The sequence below is a fragment of the Pseudopipra pipra genome, chromosome 5 (assembly GCF_036250125.1).
Source record: "Pseudopipra pipra isolate bDixPip1 chromosome 5, bDixPip1.hap1, whole genome shotgun sequence".
In the NCBI taxonomy this organism is placed as follows: domain Eukaryota; kingdom Metazoa; phylum Chordata; class Aves; order Passeriformes; family Pipridae; genus Pseudopipra; species Pseudopipra pipra.
The window spans coordinates 13,556,552-13,572,855 of NC_087553.1; the positions used below are offsets into that span (position 1 = coordinate 13,556,552).

Sequence of the window (16,304 nt, forward strand, 5' to 3'; positions counted from 1 at the left end):
CTAAAATCTCTGTGATAAGATTATATTTTCTGACAAAAAAGAAAAAATCCTTTAGATACACTCTGCAGATGAAAGTGGAGAAATTTTTCTGTAAGTATTGATAATATTTTAAAAATACTTTGCAATAAGAGCTGAGGCATTCAATGTTCTTTTCAAATGATTTCTCACCATTTTAAAGAAGAAATTGGATTGGCAGGATAGAAAAAAATTAGGATGGTAGGAAGAAAATCTGCAAGTCATCACTGCACAAGTGACTCACAGATTATCCTTCCATCTTTTGACTCTTTTCCATAAAATGTGGCAGAAGAAACATTGCAAAGCAGAAGAGCAGAGGTCTGAGCACAGAGCATGTCAGACAGCTGAAATTAAATGAGGGGTCAGCAATATTTCCAGGCTGACATGCCAAAGTGCAATTTCCTTTTCCAAATTGGAGGTTAAGTGGGCCAGAAGAAATTCCACAGTAACTGGAAGATGCAAAGAAGGAAATGGAAAAGAGAGCAGAGGAAAACTCATTTATGGATGATACACCCAAGCAAAAGGGTTCTGGGTAGCAAAGAGGACAGGAGATTTGTCTACAAAGAAACTTTCCTAGACCTTAATGAATGCAGTTGCTACAGAACAAAGAAGAATGTAGACAGAAGTGAGTTACAGGTGTTATCAGATGGGAGGAGGTGGCACCTGGGGCAGCAGCTGCAAATTATTAACACAATAAGTTTTCAGGTAAAGCAAAGAGAGGTATAGGGTGGAAACAGGAGGGACAGCTGAAGTCACAGACAAGTTGTTTACTTAGAGACAGGAAAGAATTCACCTGTACTTTGAGCAGAATAGGTAAGAGGAGGAGGTAACATGAAGGCAAGATGGACAATTATTGTCTGCCTTTCTGCATTGTGACTGGCTAAGTGCACATGTAGGCAGCAGGTCTGGTCTTGTTGATTTCTTTCAAGACACATTATAAATCAAGTAGTAATCCCTAATACTATCTCTCTGAATTAGTATTCCCTCAGGGCATCTAAATTTCTTCTACATATTGAAGTAATTTTGCTCATTGCTTGCTCTCCAACAAGTTACTGGCTGGAGTGTTTTGTAACTGCCAGCATTTTGACAGAGCATGAGCATTTAATTCTATGCTGTCCTTACCCTAGAGATTCAACTTCTCACCAGCCTGCAGCACATTGGCCAAGGACTCATCAGGACAGCAGGAAAAAAAAAAGGGTCATAAGGCCCATGTAGAGAGAATGTTCCAGTTCACAGTATTACATGAACACAGTCTGGAAGGGCCACTTTCCACTTTGTGGGAGCATTGTTGGCCAGAGACACACAAAGCTGTAGCTTCCATAAGAATCTTGCTTGAAGCTTTAGGTCAAGTCTCACCAAACTCACTTAGCATTGAGTTTGTCAGTAACAACGGGGAAAAGAATAGAATTTGTGTGCTTTTTAAGAATTAAATCCATGTTTATGTTCCTAGTGAGAGAAGTGAAGACAGGAAAGGTATAGTCAGTTCTTTGGGAGGGGAATAAAAGCATGCTTGGATTTCAAAGAATGAGACCTCAAGAGTCCACGTATGCAGTTTAGCAGACAGAATCTACCTTAGCTCTCCAAGTGAAGCAGCAAGGGATTTATAAGTGGATTCCAACAGAGCAGAACTAGGCAGGCATAAAGAGAAATTACATGCCTGTATCCTAGCAAGAGGAAGCTGATGTTGCACATCAAAAAAGTGCTTTTTAGCAATGTCATTTACAGGTCGTTTGTGCAGGGCTGCCCCTTACTTGTGTTGTAAATCATCAGTGATTTGGGGCAATTACATGTGCCTCCACTCCCCGGCCAATGAGAACTCTATTCATTTTAAGGGACAAAACTGAACTAGAAGTGTTCCCAACATGCTTTACAAAGTTAGTATTTCTCCACATTTCTCTTGCATAGGAAGTTTGCTGCATGTTTATAATAGGATTTTCAAACAGCTGACTCAAAAGGCCTCCCTTAGCAGACAACAGCAAACAACCACTGATTTTTCTGAAAGCAGCAAATTCTCCCCAGTACTGTAGGTTCCCCACAACTGAAGCTGTCGACCAGAAAAACATTCCATCTGTGTGCAGGGCTCTGACCCTTCTCCATTTCTTTCATTTGGTTATCCAAGCTTCAATATTGAAATGACCTAATTTCAGGCACTTTTGTCTGAAAATTTGGGAAAGTATGACTTACCTGAAGTCACGGAGCATGTTAATTAGCATACCAATTTCTGTGTTTCTCACACTTCTTGCACTGGATTGCATTCCTCCGAACAGAACAAAATACATTTTCCTCTCTATTGCTTTAAGACTCTAGTGCTCAAATGGAAGATATTCACTACTGATAAACAGCATATCAAAACTGCCACAGAAAAAAAAAAAATCTTCCATTTTGTTTTGTAGGCTCAAGTCAACGTAACAGTACAAGCCACTTATCCTTTAATCTTCTTTTCATAGTAGCAGAACACTCAGAAACATATTATCCTGAATTTCCTTTTGCAGGCTCAGTAGCAGCAGGCTCCCATTAAACCAGGCTGCCTTTTCTTCATGCTCTAACTGTACTTACACCAAGGACAAGATGGGAGCATCTGTGTTTCAATCCTGAACGACCTTCCAGAGCAGGAGTGCTGGCAATTACCTGTTACCACTACAAGCACTCCCACTAGGAAGGCATGTTAACGTTTTCTGTGTAATTCAATTCTGTTTCATAGTGGCAGCTAAGATCTGTTCTTTACCTGCAGAGCTGGAAGCATGGCAGTCTATTGTCCTATGACAATATTTCCCTTTTTGATTCCGTGGCACACCTTGTTTTCAAGTGCGGCTCTAGAACGCAGTACAACGTCCCATCAGTTTGAGGCAGAAAGCAGACTGAGAAAGAGAATGGCTGGTGATAGTTTTATGACAACACTGAAAACCCACTGGTTCAAAACCTGCTTTCTTTGACTATGTCTACACAAGAAATTTTTCTAACACAACAGGAGAGGATCAGTAGGTCAGCGGAGCTGATGCTCAGGGCCCTACATCTCCCCCATATGAAGTTCTGCTGTTACTTCAGATGAAATTTAGTCTGTTTTCCTGGATCAAAACATCCCCACTATGTATGTGATGTAAAGTGCTCTAGCAGATTGATCCTTGGTTCAGCCCCCCATGCTCCCTTTAGGACTTTAAATCCTCTGGATACGAAGGCAGATCAGAGCTTCTGGTTGCAGTTGTTCTGAGAAGAATTTATTTAATATGAACCAAAATCATGCAAGAGAAATGTGCCAAGAGGTGGCAAGTGGGGACAATCAGAGGATGCATTTCAAAACTGCACTACTTCTCTGTACCAAAATGCTAACATGAAGCTTTCATTTTGGTTATAATGGGATACTTAAAAATAAACAAACAGCACTGAACTAAATACTTAAATAATGAGAATAACTTTGGATTGGTATTGGAATAGAGAAAGGCATAGAGCTATGGAGAGAGGGACTAGGCCTGAGCACTGTGAGGACTGCGTGGATTTATTCATATCACATGGAAAACCTGGGGCCCATCACTTAATTTTAAAGTATAGTTCACTTATTTTGTCTGTCACAGTGTAGACAGTGAACTCGGACTTTTTTTTGGTCGTATTTTTTCATCTGAAAAAGTACTATCTGAGCAGGTGCATACAAAATTTTACAAATATATGTCCTGAATCATTTTATGATCAGCAAAGAGATACTTCTATGACCTGAAAGTCTACCCAACTGTTATAATCCCCTGAATATGATAATGATATATGAATATGATAATATTTTCCCCGTCTGAGATCCAGCAGTTCTCAACCCTGCTGGTTTTCCAACTTGTTCTTTTCCAGCCCAACAAAGCCATAATATTTGCTAAGGGCATTCAACCCTGATGGGCTAAGGACACTGTGGTATGTAAGAGCTAAATTATTTGGCTTAGTCTTGGAAGTGATTTGTGGTCATGGGAATTACTAGCTGCCAAAATATTTTAAAAGAGATGTCTGTCCAAAAAAAAAGAATATCTATCAAAAATATTCTTGTTTGAAAAAGCCTTTTTACCCTCAGAGATACTCCATTATTTCTTATAAGAAGTAACTACAGTGACAAGGTGAACTTGCACTTGTTAAAAAATGAGGTCAAGTTGGCCCTTTATTTGTACATTAATTTATTTTTATATTTATTTGTATGCTAGTCAAGACTCCTGCTATCACATTTTATGAATGGACAAAAGCTTATGTAAATGGTATTTTTATACTTTCCAAAGATTGGCAGTGATTCTGCAGGATGGGGAAAATGTAATTCAGTTAATACAGTGCTTAACACATCCCTTCATAGACTGAAACACTTCAACAGAAAATTAGACCATTTAAAAAATCTTAAAATTAGCTCACATGTAGTAATGTCATTAAAGAGGCTCCTGGAGGTGTTAATGCAAGTTTCTTTTTGAGTGGGGTGATGACATGAATTCTGTGTGAGAAAGCCCAGCAAAAAGCTTGAGCCTCTGCAATTCTTTAGCTCTAATACAAGTGTTTTAAGTGGGGTGGGTGGGACACACAGGCCTTAGGTTGTCTGTGAACACTGGCTGAGGAGACTCTATAAGTCAGAATTCCACTTCTGTTTGAACTCATCAAATGACCTGCAAAAGCCTGGAAAAAAATATTTTCAAAAAGGGCTTAACTTCTTCTCAGGTTGGTGGTTTTGCCATAACAAAGTCTACACTCAATACAACACATCTGAGTCCTTCTCTTCATAGGGCACAACCAAATCACTAAGCAAAGGACAATGTGGAAAATATAACAGTTTGAAAACCATTATTACAGAAACATTACATGGAAATTTACACTAAAGACTGTAACATGACCTTCCAAGAAGGAGGAAAGAGAGGTGAAATAGCAGAGTACCAAACTGTAAAAGAATATGTAATGCTTTGGTTCTGGATGAGGTTCTCTTATTCTAAGTTATCTGGTCTACATCAAATGCAAAAAGAGCTTAAGATCTCTAGAAGTTAAAAAACCTACTTGCTGAAATTACACCTTTCAAGTGAAATACAGAGATTTAAAAATAATTTAAGGCAGACAAATCCATTCAAAAGTGCAGTCAGAAAGTGCCCTGAAAAGAGAAGCATGGAACAAAATATGCAAGACTACAAGGAAGAAAATTTACTAATCCAAATCCATAATTCTGATTCAAACAGATCCAAATCTATAGTACAACTTACTGTATTTTGGAGCAGAAGATGCAAAGACAGGTATTACTTACTGCAGATATGAGAAAAATTAGAAGGAACTGTACAACTCCTAACACCATTTTAAAACTAAAATTCAGTAAATTTAAAAGAAACTGAATTTCTGAAGTGACCTGTACTTCCTCTTATTCTTTCTATACTAAACTTAAAAAATTATTTCATCACAAGGACAAGCTGAGTTGGATAACTTTATCAACTACATTTGGAACAGTGAAAGTGCACTGGTGTCCAAAATGCCCTTTGGTGGGAATGGCAGTCTCATTCCTCACCCCAGAAAGATCACTGCATGCCTTGAATGTTGGTGGGTTTCTTGGGTTTTGGTTTTTTATGCTCCTCTAATGCTGCAAATGATCATCATTCCTGGGTAAAGGAATGATGGGACTCGAGGGACCAACAGCTTGATTCAGGGTGGCAAATCCAACCATACCCTCCCTGAGTTGTTGCTCCTAATTCTTACCAAGTAACTGAAAATTAAAGAGGTAAGGGAAACAGATCCCTGGCATTGAATTAATTCATTATTTGTTCATCTAAAAACCATTACACCTCCTCTTCTTTACCTTTCCCAGCACTGCAGGAAGACTTTTTTTTTTTTTTAATATAAAAGAAAGATGAGATTCAAAGCAGTGCTACCAACAGACAGCACATTCCAGATGTGGGGAACACATGTACAGTGTAGTAAGCATCTTATAAATGTCAAAGATAATTTGTGTTGGTTTCAGATATGTATTGGGCATATTTTTTATTCTTGTCCCTGCTTGGGGTGTTTGTCTGAGTGCAGCAGGTGCATACTAACTATGGATAAAGTATGTCCAAACCATTATGCCAAAGCAGCAGCTTGTTACAGCTTTCATTTCACTGCTTTTGTTATTACCTGTGGTGATAAAAGAAAAGTCAGTGAAATGGCACAAGTCATGGCCTAGGAGGCTCCTGTACATTTTAACTTCTGCAGGGGTTAGGAGGACATATGTGGAAGGACAAAGGCTGTTTACAAGTTGCTGGGATCACAAATTCCCACTGAGATTCCAATTTTCAACACCGTTAGACAGACAAGCCCTGTTTTTCAGAAAGGAGCTTAAATTGCCAGGTCAAACAGGTGCCAAAGCAGAAGCTGGGCCAAAAAATATCAGCTTGCCACAAAAATGTCCTCATGTGCTAACTCTCCCAAAGGAGTGCTTGTTAGTTTGTGTGAGCACATACCTTTTGAGAGCAGAGTGAACAGGAACGTTTATTTTTGGACTCTTGAAAGGCTCAATATCCCTTCCTATTTTTCCATTTCCTGATCAAACATTTGCCTTTCTCCTAAGAGAAATAGTGGGATGTCCTTACTGAACTAAAAAATGTATTTGAAATTTCTTAGAAACTTCCATGGTTTGGAGAAACAAAACCAGCTACAGAGTCTGTGATGTTTACACAAAGCATTGCTCCCTCCACATCATTTCTACATCGTGTTTAAATATAAGTGAACTTTTATAATATCATAAGGCAGAGATGGAACCTGAATACGTGGTTTCCCCTTTCTCCCATCTGGAAGCTCCATGCAAGCCTTCAGAAACCTTTTCCAATGAAGATGTAAATTAAGGTGGGCAAAACTGAAACAAAATTTGTGACAAGGAAACATGTGGCTGTTCTATCGTCCCATCAAGTTTTGTTTTTAGCAATGGGGAGAGATGAGTTCCTGCTCAGATATCTGCATAAAGACATGGCCAAGTATAAAGCTGTGTATTCCACTGCTTCAGTGGCCTGAGCACACTGATTCTTGGAAATGATTGTGATCTCATTTTAATAAGTTCTTATTGAACCTTATTGTTACATGTGTGTAGAATTAAACCCTTAAAGCTGCAAAAGCAAATAGAGTACCCAGCCCAAGGAACTATTTTATCACTTACTGAGAGGGGCATGTTTTTGATTCTGAAACAGTCCATAGATGCAGAACTCCAAATATCACAGAAGTGGTGGCAGCCAGGCACTGGCACTTGAGACATAAGATAAAATGGACTAAATTCCAGAGCATTTTATCCTTTGGCACCAGAATAATCAGTTTTTCAACATAACATAAGAGGATAAGACAGAGTCACAGAGCTGTGTTAGCCATCCAACAAGAATATTGCTTATAATGACATTGTCTTTAATTGGCTCTTAATGTGTGTGTTACACCATTGCTTTCTGCTGAACAGAACCCAAATTTTTTATGGGTGTGCAATGGCCCTTTCAATTCCATCGATATGAGAGAGACTCTCATCTGACTCATGTGGTTTGTGCTGTTGGAACAGCAGCTGCTTTTACTGCCAGATGTTCTCAGCCTTCACCAAGAAGTCCTGACTGGCCACAACAGGCAACACCATGAAGATGGAGGGGGAGTGATGTGGTGAAAAACTTTGTTTAATGCCTTCAGGTCCCCTGCCAGCAGCTGCCCTCTGGTTATATGTGTAACTGTGGAGAGTTCCACAGGAAAGCAGAAAGCACAGGTAAGTAATACAAGGGAGGAACTCACAGCAACATTGGAGAAGGGAGATATCAGGAGACAATGAAGTTACACTGTGGATCTTGTATCCTAATTCAGATATTTTTCTGATAGATAGAAAGCAAACTTCTCCTCAGAGCCAAAGAAATGCTTGCTGGGTTTTTCAGCTTAGGTATAGCTGGAAACATTTTTTTTTAAGCTTGATGTGGAACAACTTTTTTCTTTTTTCCCCCAAGCAAAATTAAAAGCTGGAAGCTTATTTCAAGTTGGGTGACATCTTTCCTATCATTTTATATATATAAATAGATACAATCTGTTTCAAGGAGAATTACATATCTAGGCTTTAATTATTTTGAATTTCATAAAATTGAAAATATTTACCAAATTCAGCACAAAAATATATTTTCCAGTAGTTTTAATGCAGATTGCTTTGGGCTGCTATTGCCCCATCTTTCAATAATTTATTTCATTTACTCTTTCCTCTGGTGAGCTTAGATTTGGAAAACCCCCTACCACAGCTCACACATGTAGCAGAGACATGTTTGTGATTAGTTTCCTCTATAGAACTCTCTGCTCCCTCATTCCCCTGAAAACTGTGTGATTTCAAAGATCCATTACAAAAATCCATGGATATGACACCACTTTCAATGGAGCTAAATTAATGCTTTCAAATGAAAGTTTTTTGTACATCATCCTTTCATTGAGTGAACATTTATCCACCAAAGCTGAGGCACGACAATATATCTACTTAATATTGTCCAAAAGATTGACAGAAAGGCAGTGCTTATTGAAAATTTTATTTCTCTGAAACAAAAATTATAACTTCAAAATTAAATTTCCTGGCTTGATTTAGACAGAAGCCTCAGACTTCAGCTAAAAGAAAAAAAAATTGATAAGAAAAAGAATACATTATTTGGATATTGGTTGAAACTTTGATTTTAGTCAGTGTGATTGTTTTTAGAAAACATTTTCTTTATAATTATAATTATATTTTTCACTTTTGGAAAGAGGAAATTCAAATGTCTTTTCATTATCTTTTGTCAGTTAACTTCTCTGTAAGGAACACAAACTTTAATATAAGAGAAAAAGAAAAACCCAGAAGGAACTTTCAAACTTTCTTTCATCATCAGAAGGATGCAAACTGGATAAGAGGAAGTAATTAATTTTTACAGCTTTAAAATTTTCCCCTAGATTTTTTCAATGTCCAAGTCTGAGGAGTATGTAACTAAGCATCCCTTCCACAAGATCCTTAACCTTAATTTTCTACTTCCTTTCATTTTCTCTGTTTCTTAGTCAAAAAGAGTATTTGGTAGCCAAGAAGAAAAAGGAAAAAAACCATAAATAGTCCTGTTTTTTATACTTGTATGCAATTAGAATTTCACTTTGAACCAAAGGAATAAAATAATTTCACTTGTAGTCTTTCAAATAAAACAAATTATAGTCTATAAAAAAAAAAAAAAAACAACAAAAAACCAACCCAACCCAACCTACCATTTAAAATATTCTAAAGGCAGAAACAGCTGAAAACTTCAAAAAATTAAAATTGATAGCTAAGATTCCTTCTTTTTGAAGCATTACCACCAACTTTCTCAGCAGATTTGACCAATCAATTTAATCATTCTGCTCCTTACTCTTAAAACAAAAGTAATAATATTGTTTTGCCTAACAAGGATATGATACAGCTTTCAGTATTAAAGACAGTGAAACACTTGAGGAAGTCTGTTTTGAAGTCAAACTGCTGGACATCATAGACAATTTGAAGAAGTGCAAAGCAGTGCCATCTTCATTAAAAGGAGGACTAAGAAAAAATATTTGTATTGCTCTGCTACGTGTTTCCATAACCAGGTTTCCGAAAATAAGCTTCTGACTCATATTTAAATATTTAGAAAGGCTGTGTGGTTTTAAAAAGCACTGATCTCAGTAGCTCCCCACCTGGGATGATAAAAGATGTAGAAGCCTAATTTTCATCACACTTTTAAACTTTACTTAAGGCCTGGTCCTAGATTTTCTTCTAATTATATCGCTTGAATTTTCTATCATCTGAGTATCTCAAATATTTGCCTTTGCACAGAAGTACATTCAAGCAAACATTCAAGCATCAGTTAGTCTTTTCCCCCTCCCTGGGCAGAACACTTAGCATTGCTCTCTGGCTTCCATGCAGGGGATGAGAAGCATCATCTGCCCTTACTCCTCACCCCACACTCTGCTCTCAGGAATGTTCAGAGATCAAAGGCACAGCCCGAGCATCACTCCTGACTCTCACTGGATAGAGCAAAGCCTCCATGCAGATAACAGGATTGGTGCCAGGAGAAGAAAAGAGCTCTCCTTCATCAGGCAGTGCCACCACCTTTCCATAATGACCTATTTCCTATGCAGGGTGCCAGCTGGCAGCAGATATCACCTGTCAGGCCCCTTGGCACCAAGGACACAGCCCTTCACTTGCAGCTGGAAGCTGAATGCACTGAGGAGCCTGAGAGGAGGAAGGGCTTTGCTACAAGGTAGAAGAAGAAAGTTTCCTTGCTCATTGGCTGTGCCATGGCAAAATGTTCCCTGGAAACAGATCAGAGAGATTCCAGGCATTCCTGCACCATCACTGAAGCTGGGTCTGCTCACTATGCACAGGCCTTGGACTAAAGGTGGGTGGCAGAGGAGAAAACACCGCGAGCTTGATTTATTATTTCTTACAAAGAAAATAGCACTACAGCAGTGAGATTAAGAGAATGTTCAGCATAAACAATCTGAGGAGGAATGCAAAATGCGTGGATGATTATCCCAAAATGGAGACTCTGCCTAAGCCATTTTAGGTGCTTCTGGATTTCAAAATAGCTCAGGAGGGTTGAAGTCTAAATCTGAATTTTTCTTGAGATAGGATTGTGGGAACTGAGCCTCTGTGAGTTAGGGATACCCCAGTAAAATCTGAGAAGGGGAAAACTCAGGGCCTTATCCAGAGCTGAATTTTAAGGAAGGTTTCTATATTTTTCTATTCCTTATTTTTGCACTGAATTTCAATAGCAATTGCCTTTCTGAAAAATCAAAGCAAGATGAGGATAGATGAAACTAAAATAAATACAGAGTTCTTGCTTGTTTGTGAAAAGTACACAGATAGCTGACGGCAGAATCTGTACCTAAATTATTGGAACCTCTAAGTTTTAATTAATGCTGTCACAGGATCCGTGCTCAAGCAAAGCAAAAACTATTGGAGGATTTGAGGACTGTGACCGACATCCAACCACGTATTCACTCAGCAACAGAGACAGCAAACGCAGCTCTGCATAATGAAGCATCTCAATGTCCCAACATCAATATGATGCACTGTCACACCATCCTGTAAAAAAGCAAAAGCTAATCAATTCACAGAGAGTATTAAGAGAACTGATTTGGAAAGCTCACAGTAAACGCTTTGGGACAGATTCTCTATCACCAAACTGCTCTTCCACTGAGAACAGTATTTAAACAAGGAAACCACCAGCAGGCAGAGAACTGCCCTGGCCAGCATCCAGCCAGCCATGGGTCTGTGCTGCAGCAAGCAGAGGGGAAGAAAATAATTGCAGCCTGCTGTATGTCACACAGCGTGTGAGCCCTGGCAAATCACAGCTAACAGGGGCAAGCCAGAGCAGCCGGGAGCTGCTGCACTCCCCACCAAGGTTGCCACCAAGAGTCACGGACATAGAGAATATATCAGAGTATCATCCAGCTTGGGAGAAGGATGGAAGAAGCAGGAGTGGAGAGAGAAAGCCCACAAACACACCAGAGAAGGCTGGGCCCGAAGGATGGAGGACAGAGGAGTTTCTGACTAACTTGAGCCCTTGGGCAGAGATCTGCGGACAGGGGTGAGAAGCAGCAGAAGGGAGGGCACCCAGCACACAGTTCACACACAGGTTGCTTTTTAAACCACTGGTCTCAATAAATTACCTGGACTGCTTTTCATATCTCACATTATCTGCCAACAGCCCATTCTCCTTTTTTCCTTATCCTGAGCTGCTCCAGCATCTTTGGAGTAGGACTGCATATTGTCAGGGGCACGACTGCCCCTATAAAGATGTAGGTGATATTTTTTCCCTTTGAATTCCAAAGCCTGGGAAGTAGGATGCAGAAGAGAGAGCAACTGGACTGTGATCTTACACTGCCATAATACAGTTGCATCTAGGAAGGGACAAAAGCTGCACAGATCACTCACAGGTTACAGGACACAGAATGAGACAGTCATGGAAAACAAATGGGGAGTCAGTGCTTCCTACTGTCTTTCCATAACGGTGAAGTTGATCTGAATGTTTCACATCAGGCCTAGTTCAGTAAACTTATTTTTCATTCACAATCCATTCAAAACATTCCTCTCAAACCATTCTCAGCAAGTACACACAGCTGGTCCAAAGGGCACTTTCCAGACAGATCTCACTACGTACAACTTCATCATACAAGATTTCGACACAGCCAGTTACTGGCACCAGACTGAGCAGAAAGTCTGTTGCTGCCACTAATCCCAGTCAACAGCTTTTTTAACACCAGGGAAAAATTTTGCAGGGAAGGTCAATACCCAAGGTCTTACGGAATTGCTGACCAGAAGCTGCCCATCTAAATGAAAATGGTAAGAAAATTTGACAACTATTTTCAGACTACCTAGAAACTAGGTTTGAATTCATGGGAGATTTGATTTGCATGGCCTAGATGATCTGTTTGCAGTCTAAGAGGTTCTGAGAATCCAACACTGAAAAAATTAATCATCTGTTTTCTTTGAGCATTTCTTTAGGATTTACTATAGGGAGCTAACTTGACTTGCTGGAAGAAGCCTTTAATATCAAAGCACTTCAGAAACTGAGGAAGTGTCCAGATTTATTTTTGGAGGAGAACCAAGGGACAGAGTGAAAAATCAGGAAAGCAGGGTAAAAAGAGAAACAGAGAAATACGTGGACTGTTTCTGTTCTGAACATTCCTTAGATTCACATGTCCTCTGCTAGGCATCATCCAGGTATGTGTCAAACCCAATTCTCGTGCACTGTACACCCACAGAGGCAGGAAGGAGCAGATGATGTATCTTGTGAACAGAAGCTTGGCAGCAAAGAGAATGGAAGAGTATTAAGTTCACAAAGTTAGACTTCATTAGGAGGCAAGACCATCTTTGACCTTACCTGGGTGTGAGGATTGAATCTCCCCAGCAGCCCTCAGGAAAATGATATTAAGAATGTGGCCTAAGTGCCACATTTTAAATATGAACATGGAGTGACATTCTGAAGGTGCAGCTTGAAAACAGGACTTAACTTCATTGTTCTTGCTAAGCACATTTCACTCTTCTTTCCATTTTTCATGTACAAACAGGGGAAATATTTCTGAGACCTGATACTCAAACATGGAGCACTGCAGGAGGGAATAAAACCTCTTAAAATCAACTGGAAAATATACTTATTTTGTTAAGAGAAATGAACAAGCTTTAGAGCCAGGAAGGTCTTGAACAATACTTGTAAAAGGAATTTGGGATTTGACATTTTTCACAATCACAGATGATGGAAAAGATTGTGTTGATTTCTTCATCCTTATCTTTAGATATTGTTTGTGGTATTTTTAGACTCTTCAGTATTCAGCAGCAAAACCTTCTTTCCATTTTATCCTTGGCCTCACTTTTATGTGTGTTAGAGCTTTTCACCTGTAACTAACTTGAAAGAGATCTTAGAATTCTTCCTTTTCCTTTTAAACATTTTGTCCACTCTTTATAGATCAAATCCTGTTCCTACTGAAAATATGGAATAAATCTCAATAATGCCAGTAGGATTAGCCACAGGGCCCATGAAGGGGGGGGGATCTGAAGAAAATGCTGATAGGTCTTTATTGGAAAGATAAAAAGAGAAATGCACAAGACAGATGAGCTAGTAAATCACTGTTAAATCCCCCCAATGTCTGTGATTTGATTATATTGTTTTCACTGTTCTATTTAGTAGTACCTCGAGGTGAATGAGGTGGGAATAGGCCATTTCCAAATGGAGACTATCCAAGTCAAAAAAAATAAAGTACTGTAAGGATTGTTAGTGCATTAGTTCTACAATTTGGCTACATTTGAAACATTTTGTGGTTGTAATTAGGGACCACTTTTCAGTAGCAGAATCTTTGTATCAGATCTCTGTCTCTCCTAAAAAGCCCCATGCATTCAGAGTGCATTTTTTAGCCTCATATCCCAGCTGAATTTCCACCTAGGGAATTATTTCTTAACTGTCTGATATGCCAAGAAATGTCTCCTCTAAAATTATTCTGTTACTGTGGGTACTTTAAAATAATTGCTCTATTCCACTACAGAGGGAACTTCACATGGATTTGTTTGTTTGCCAAACAGAAGAACCCAACTTCTGCAAACAGGGGTTAGGACGAGAAATTCCTAACAAGGACAAGAAATCAGGTGAGATGTGGATGTATGTCTGTCACACTGCACTGCCTTGGGTTATACAGGCCTGGGAATTGGAGTGAAGGAAGGGGGCGGAGGGGAGGGGAAAAAAAAATCTTTGGATATATTTTGATGTGAACGAGAAGGGTTGCACGATGTTTTGCTGCCTCTCCACTGCATCTTGCTCCATATCACACACCAGTCTGGGATGATGAGCAGCTGCAGTCCTGTGATTACAGAACTTGGAGACCACTGGCTTGGGGCACCGATGAGGAGGAGAAATGTGGAAAGGACTGAGAAAGAAAAAAGTACCTCATAAATTTCCCAGCTGATCCGTTGGATTGGCACACAAACTGCCTGGAAAGGTTGTGGCAGAGCCATTGGCATGAATACAAAACAGAATGTTTACTTTAATAGGAAAAAAACATCCAACAACCAGAAAAGAAGTGATGCAGCTGTATTGTTCTACCCATTAAATTACATTAACAGCAATTCAAAAGGTGCACTCCAGGCCTTTGCTGGCACCAAGCTCTTTTATTCATTAATCTTCTTAATGTAGCCAATGAACTTTAGAATTAAAGAATATGTTGTGGGTTCTGTGGTTCCTTGACTTATTATTTTCCAGCTCCATTCAGCTCTTTAGCTGATCACTATATAAAAACATACAAAAGCACTACATATAAAAATATAGGTAATGACTACACAAAACCATATAAAAACACTACTGAAAAACTCCTTGATGGGAGTGGAAGGTGTCGGTTTGCAAAAGAAATTGACTTATACACCAAAATTATGTTCCTGATTTATGAGAATGAGAAATCAAGAGGCTGGAAATACCCTGGGTTTCTTTGACAGACAATGAGCAGGTTTGACTACTGGAAGAAGATGGGAAAAAAGCATACCCTGTATATCAAAATCCCGCTGAGTGCAAGCACATACGTTAAACACCAAGTTGTTTTTCTCATGGGAAAAAAAGAAAAAGAGGGAGTAGGAAGATCAAAACAAAAACACCGCCTCGAACCTACTCTAACCTACATATTCACACACTTTCTCACATAGATGCTCTTATTCCCATCTACCCCAGCAAGCCTCCATCTACCCACCTAAACACTATCCTCAGCACCGCTGCCAGCACGTACGCACCAACACTCACACTAACTCACTTTCTCACCCACATATACGTCAGTAATCCACGGGCTGTCATCTGCCACTACACCTCAGCCATGACACAGTGACATTACAGGAGCCACAGGACAGAGAAATGTTTGTTCAATCTCACAGCAACAAAGTCCAGCAAACTGACCGTAGATATTCACGTGAGAGGGTTTGCACAGCAGTCAGGAGATCCCACATCATCCGTGTTCATCCTGTGTGACCAGAGCCTGATAAATCCAAGGATGATGACAGCACCCACATCCTTCATCACCTGCACTAAAAGCCAACCTTTCTGGCCGTCAGTGAAAAGGGAAGTAGAGGAGAGCCAAGGCACGGAGTTCCCTTAATCAATATCTGTCTTAGTACAGCCTGTAAACAGTTTCCAGGAGATCCAACCTTGCTTCAACCAACACAGGAATGACAAGGCTCTTCAAAAACACAAAAATAGGTCAAGCTAAAAATGCTCCCAGCTCTGAACTTTATTGCAGTCAGTGGGAGTCTGGTTGAAGCAAGTCTGGCCTTTGAACTGCAGAGAAAATGTATTTGCATTGCATTAAACTAAGCTCAGCTTTTTTGTTGTTTTTTTTTCTAATTTACTAGTAGGAGACTTATAAACAAAAGGACACCAATAGAGAAAAATACTATATTGAGAAAATATGATGCTTAAGAGAACAATCAAACATTACAATTGTTGGCATTATGTCTTTTTGGTAGACTATAGGTTAGGCAGAGGAAAGAGTAATCATCCTGAGGTATTTGTGTTTCATGTAATAATGCCTTAATGATTCAATTAGCATTGATTCTTCAGCTGCAACAATATTTTCTGACTGATCTAGTAATTTAGCTCTCACTGTTGATTGATACAATTCCTATGAGTAATAAAGCAGTTTGAAAGAAATTTATTTAATAATTCACAAATCACTTTAAAGAAGATTTTTATTGCTTCTGCCACAAGTAATCCCTAAGATTTCAGGAAGTGAGATATTCCTTCGAACAGTCTGGCATTTGTAATAGTGAGTCTTACTACTGAGTTTTCCCACATGGCATGGCTGTGATAACTCTATCTTAGAATACTTACTAG

The 16,304-nt window shown here is 39.2% G+C and overlaps 1 protein-coding gene and 1 long non-coding RNA gene across 26 annotated transcripts in view; one reads left to right on the top strand and one right to left on the bottom strand.

Annotated features, from left to right (window-relative positions):
- CACNA1C (calcium voltage-gated channel subunit alpha1 C) overlaps positions 1-16,304 on the bottom strand; it is a 480,151-nt gene that overhangs the window by 319,930 nt on the left and 143,917 nt on the right. The window lies entirely within an intron of this gene.
- Positions 11,970-14,666, top strand: LOC135414141 (uncharacterized). The gene is made up of 3 exons (XR_010430597.1): positions 11,970-12,286; positions 13,984-14,083; positions 14,271-14,666. It is a non-coding gene; the product is annotated as an uncharacterized LOC135414141 (long non-coding RNA).